Here is a 6,355-nt window from a genome sequence, read left to right on the forward strand (position 1 = left end):
GAATTAAGATATTTTCTAGGAATGACAGGATGGTGCAGGCTCTGGATCATGGACTGTGGGTTTATTGCCAAACCTTTATATGAGGTGCAGAAGAATAAGACCTTAGAGTGGGGAAAGCCGCAACAAGAAGCTTTCCAAAAATTGAAACAAGCTCTAATAAAAGCACCTGCTTTGAGCCTACCTGACTTAAGTAAAGACTTTCAGTTATTCGTACATGAATGACAGAGACTTGCCCTAGGGATATTAACCCAATGTCTGGGATCCTGGAAAAGGCCCCTAGGTTATTTCTCTAAAAAACTTGATCTGGTAAGTGCTGGATGGCCGGCATGCTTTGTGGGCAGTGGCTGCTACCGTGATATTAATCCAGGAAGTTTGGAAACTGACCATGGGGAAAAAGATTGAAGTATTTGTATCCCACATGGTGACTACTGTATTGGAACAAAAGGGGGACCATTGGCTTTCCCCAAGCAGAATGATGAAATATCAAGCGATCCGGACAGAACAAGATGATGTTATCCTAAAAACAACTAACCTAATGAATCCAGCTGTGTTTTTAAACGCTGAGACTGAAGAAGAAGATCTGGGACATGATTGTGTGGAGGTCATCAAATACACCCACGCAAGTCGTCCCAATCTGAAGGATACCCCATTGGAGGAGACGGATTGGGAACTTTTTACTGATGGCAGTAGTTTGTCAGGAATTGGCTCAAGGAGCATGGACATGAGTCCATGAGTCCACTGTACGAGCAGAGCCCATTTTAGCTGACATAAGTAGGCCTTAGTTAGCTTGACTATTAGGCCGGGGGGGAAGGGGGAAATGGAAAACTACTGACTAAGGCAGGGTCTGCATGTCTTGAAGAGATAAGAACCAGAAGATTGGGGAATGATTGGGGAATGTCTTTGAAGAGCCAGAAGACTGGGAAATGTCTTTGAGAAGAGATAAGAGTCAGAGGAAGGAAAGCAGAATGCGCATAGTTAGCTAAACCCAAGTAGGTGGAGTAAGTAAATGTAAGCTTTAAGTGCTAATCCTGTTAGATAGAGACAAGTATGCATAATTATGGTGTTTGGTATAAATACGCGCTATCCCGGGCAATAAAGTTGAATCATGCTTTATCACTCACATTGAGTCGGCCTGCATGTTTTCCTCAGCCGCGAACTCGCAGTAGTTTTGTGGAAAGCGGAGTGCGGTACACAGGATATGCGATTACTACTGCCAAAACAGTAATTGAAGCTAAATCCCTACCACCAAACACATCAGCACAGACAGCTGAGTTGATTGCCCTAACTAGGGCATTGGAGCTCAGTGAGGACAAAAGGGTCAATATTTGGACTGATTCAAAATATGTGTTCGGTGTTGTTCATGTGCATGGAGCCCTCTGGAAAGAGCGTGGACTACTTTCCTCTCAAGGAACAAACATCAAGTACCAGAAGGAAATATTAAAATTGATTAATGCCGTTCAAAAGCCATCGCGAGTTGCCATCATGCACTGTAAAGCTCATCAGAGTGGAACATCGAAAATTATTGAAGGAAATCGGCTCGCTGATCAGACAGCTCGATCAGTGGCATGACAAGTTTGGACAATGGTGGGTCTTGTCTCCCAGAAGGTAAGAGCAATTGATTTATTACCTTCAGAGGCACCTAAATATTCTACAGAAGATGAGGGATTGGCAAATTTAGTAAAAGCCAGGAAGGATAATTCTGGGTGGCGTGTAACAGTCCAATGAACAAGTTGTGGTGCCAGTTACGACTATGAGAGGAATACTTCAGGCAGAACACCAGAAGTGTCATTGGGGTGCAGAAGCATTGGTAACACATCTGAGAAAATGGATTATCTCAGTCCAGATGTTAACAATGGCAAAGTCTATCACAGCTAAGTGTGAAATTGGATTGAAAAATAATCCTTTAGTAAAAAGAAAGATAGATATGGGGAAAATTAAGACAGGAGTACAACCAGGAGATTATTGGCAAATAGATTAGGTGGAACTCCCCAGGACTTGAGTATTCAGATATGTATTAGTTGGGGTAGATACCTTTTCAGGATGGCCGGAAGCCTTCCCTTGTCGCACCAACCAGGCACAAGAAACTGTAAAATGGTTACTAAGGGAAATGATCTGACAGGGGACCACACTTTGTTGCTGAAGTCGTAACACAGTTTGGGAATTAAATGGGAATTACATACCCCATGCATGGAGACCCCAGTCTAGTGGACAGGTGGAGAGAAAGGAAGAAAAAAAAAAAAAAAAAACAAAACTAAAAAGGCAACTTAGCAAGATTTGTCAGGAACCAAAAATTCAATAACACTGAAGCCGCTGTGTATTAGGATTAAACCTAGGAGCGGAATGTTAGTTAAGCCCATACGAAATTTTTTATGGCAAACCATATGAAGCACCTGATCCAAATCCAAGTGTGTATGTAAAGGGTAATCAGAATTTATACAGTTACGTGTTTCGTTTGCTAACAGCGGGACAGTAGCGGGTGAACCCCAGCCCGGCCCGCTCCGCCGCCGGAGGGAACAGTGCTGTGCTGTGTGGGGACCAGCCCTGCCCGGCTGTGATGCTGCCCGCAGCCGGTCCCAGCCCTGGGCAGACCTACGGGGCCATGCTGGTCGCCACCATGTTCCTGCAGTCTGTCTGCGTGGCCGTCACCCTCCTCTACCTCACCAATGAACTCAAACAGCTCCAGGACACGTACTCCCAGAGCAGCATTGCTTGTCTCACTAGGGAGGAAATGGGAAATTTCATCCAAAACTTGGATCTAATTGAAAGCGAAGACAGAGCAGCTGACCCCTGCTGGCAAGTAAAGTGGCACCTGGGAAAGGTAATTTAAAGGATGTCGAAAAGCTACGAGGAAAACATATCTGCAGTCAACGCTGACAGAGTGCTGACGCTGTCACAGACCGATGGGCAGCAGCTGCGTGGTCCCATTGTGGCAGAATGCAACCCCCCCTCTCTCTCCCCCTCTCTGCCCCCACTCTCCCCCTCCCTCCTTCAGTATGGAGGAGTGGGCACATCTCCCTCTCTCCCGGCTACTTGGGGCTAACAGCTTCTTTTGTCTGGCCCCAGAGCACCCTGACCAGGGTCATTAGCAATGGTAGGGAGTGCCGAAGCCACTGGGCGCCCACGCCCAGGGTGGGGGATGTTTTTGGGAGGCTTCGGGGGCACCCACAGTCAGTGTGGGGGGTGCAGAGGAACTAAAACAATCCCTACAGTCAGCTCTGATCAGATAACAAAAACGGGATTCTCGTCGAAACTCCGCCCATTGTCGCAGAGTTTCTCGGAGCACGAGCTTTGCCACTGCCACCAGTAGCCACGGCCCCCCCGCTCCCCGGGATGGAGACTGCGCTTGCCTCGCCGCCACGGCTGTGAGTAAAACTTCTCGCAGAATTGCGAGTATATTTATATTTTCCGTGCACACATGCACATATAACTCTCCGTGCTCCATATGAGCACGTGTAAAATTAATCCTCTCAGAATTGCGGGTGTATTTTCCTTCCATGCACATATGCACGCGTAACTTTCCGTGCACATTTGCACACGTACTTTCCGTGCTTAATACAAGCACGTATACTTTCCGTGCACATTTGCACGTGTACTTTAAATTATTTCCTCGCACAATCGCGAGTGTATTTTCCTCCCGTGCTTCCACGTAAGCACGTGTAATATTCCGTGCACATTTGCACGTGTAAGTAAATTAACCCTCGCAGGATTGCGAGTGTATTATATATTTACCCTCGCGGAATCGCGAGTGTACACTTTCTGTACTCACTACGAGTACGTGTATCTCTTTAAAAATAATCCTGCACCGGGTTTGGGAAAGTGGGTTCTTCTCTGGGACTCAGGGGCGACTCTGGCATTGTTTTGAGTGAAGCCACGTGCATGCACTCTGTGGAACGCCTGTTGTATTGGTTGCTGCCCCTAAATAATTTTCCTCGACTGATATCCGAACTTTTATTTAAGTCACTTTTGGAGTGCTAAAACCCTGTTTCTCACCGGTTTAATAAAAGTTGTTTTGGACTCTGTTGTCCCTTAAATTAACCTCGGAGTGCATTCCGTGACACCCATCAACAGGATTGTGGCACATCTGACGGGCGACAGCAACAGGAAGAATTCCCTGTCCCCACGCATAGATTCCTCACCCAGGAGAGGGAATGAAGAAAAAAAAACAAAACCAAAAACAAAACAAAACAAAAAAAAACCAAACAAAACAAAAACAAAAACAAAAAACAACAACAACAAAAAACCACAACCCTGGGAATTGTCAAGAAAAGGCCACTCTTTCCTTTACAATGTGGAACAGAGAAATGGTGAGTTAGTGATACCCCAGACAGGCTTTTATTACATCTACTCACAAATTTATTTTCGTTTCCGTGAAAACAAGAACGAGGATTCAGATTTATTAGCACAAGTCAGGAACCCCAAACAGCTCGTCCAATATGTTTACAAACTGACTAGTTACCCAGAGCCCATTTTGCTCATGAAAAGTGCAAGAACAAGCTGCTGGTCTAAAAAGGCAGAATATGGACTTTACTCCATCTACCAAGGTGGCGTGTTTCAGCTGAAAAAAGAGGACAGGATTTTCGTCTCCATCAGTAATGGTGACATAGCTGACATGGACAAAGAAGTAAGTTTTTTTGGGAGCCTTTATGATTGCTTAAAAGATTAAAACTGTGCTCCAAAGAAGCCATGATGAGGGTCAGTTGTTGAAAGAGCTGATTAAAATGGAGTGAAAATGCATTGTCTAGGAATAGAAAAGCATTTTCAAAGGGGGGAAATGTTACAGTTGTAACTAAGTTTTGTAAACTATATCCAAGATTCTTACCTTATCTTGAGTGTTTGCAGATTGTATAAAAAAAGAGAATTGAAAGTTAGTCCTCAGTTAGTCCTTATCTTATCTTGAAAGGATAGGATGTGCTGAGAATGCACATCTAAGAAATCCAAGAATTTTACATGATTTCACAATGAACATAGGAATAGCGCGCATGTGCAGTGACAAAAGGTGAAAAGTACACGAGTGAAGAAGACTCCTTACTTCATCCTGAAGACCCCCTGAACGACCATCAGAGGACACTGCGCATGCTTAGAGTAGTTCCAAGGTGTTGCAACTGATATTGTGAAATAGTTGTGTAATCTGATGAATATGCAATACATACGTTGGTATGTAACCAAATTGTATAAATGTAGTGGAGTTCGAATCAGTGGTTGAAGCCAGCTTTGGGTGTGAACCCCTGTTTTCCCAGTGCTGAAATAAAAGCACCGCATATAACTACGTCCGTGGTTATGTGTCTCGTTTGCTAACACTCCGATGTCTGGTTCAGTCTGAGGGTCCTCAGGGTGCTGGTATTCTCTTGGTGAGGCTGAGCTGGTATTCCCTTTGGTGAGACTGGTAGGCCCTGGTGAAGCTGGTGTTCCCTCGATGAGACTGGTATTCCCCCCCGATGAGACTGGACAGGCCCTTAGATGAGACTGGTATTCCCTCCCTAGCCATGCTGGTTTCGGTGGGCTTTTATAGCTCCCAGAGTAGAGGAAAGTCTTGGGGCGGGGGGGGGCAGAAGTGGTGATTGTGAAAGAGGGACAAGTCTGGACAAGTCCTGGGCGACATTGAGGGTCTCCCTTTGTGTTGTGCCGAAATCCAGGGGGAAATGGTGATTGCAAAAGATTCGACAAGCCCTGGGCCATGATAAAGGGGTCTCCACTTTTCCCCTTTGTTTGCCAAGCTGGGCATCTCAGGAGATGGGGCTATGTGCCCTCCAGCACATCCTCCATCTCCTGTCTCCTGTTGGTCAGCCAGCCTGATCTGTGGCTCGTTAGCTCGTCGTTGGTGTGTAGATCGCCGTTCCCCCTGCTCTGGATGTGTCTTCTCCTGGCTGAACTAGTCACAATGTTTTCAGCCATGATCCTTATCAATGATCAACAGTCCCTTGACCTTACTTTGTTTTATAGCAAAACCTGCTTGCAGAAGAATTTTATCTCAAAAACTTCCTCTGCTGTGTCGCCCCACATGATGTTGTCAATGTACTGCAGGTGTTCCGGAGCTTTGCCCTGCTCCAGTGCAGTCTGGATCTGGCAATTGGTGAAGCTGTGTTTCCACCCCTGGGGCAGTTGATTCCAGGCATACTGTACATCCCTCCAGGTGAAAGCAAACTGTGGCTTGTACTCTGCCACCAAAGGAATTGAGAAAAAATGCATTAGCAATGTCATACCACTTGGCTGCCTTTGACTCCAGTTCATATTGCAACTCTAGCATGTCCAGCACGACGGCACCTAACGGTAGCATGACTTAATTCAGATAGTCTACTGTTAGTCTCCACTCTCCCCTAGGCTACCGCACTGGCCAAATGGGACTGTTAAAGGGGGA

General features: G+C 45.8%; 1 pseudogene across 1 annotated transcript; it reads left to right on the forward strand.

Moving 5' to 3' along the window:
• The first annotated feature begins 2,554 nt into the window (after positions 1 to 2,554).
• LOC308051483 (tumor necrosis factor ligand superfamily member 10-like) lies at positions 2,555 to 4,663 on the forward strand (annotated as a pseudogene). Its single transcript has 2 exons — positions 2,555 to 2,915; positions 4,044 to 4,663. The product of its transcript is annotated as a tumor necrosis factor ligand superfamily member 10-like (transcript).
• Positions 4,664 to 6,355: the final 1,692 nt, after the last annotated feature.

The sequence above is a fragment of the Nesoenas mayeri genome, assembly GCF_963082525.1.
Source record: "Nesoenas mayeri genome assembly, chromosome: W".
Classification (NCBI taxonomy): domain Eukaryota; kingdom Metazoa; phylum Chordata; class Aves; order Columbiformes; family Columbidae; genus Nesoenas; species Nesoenas mayeri.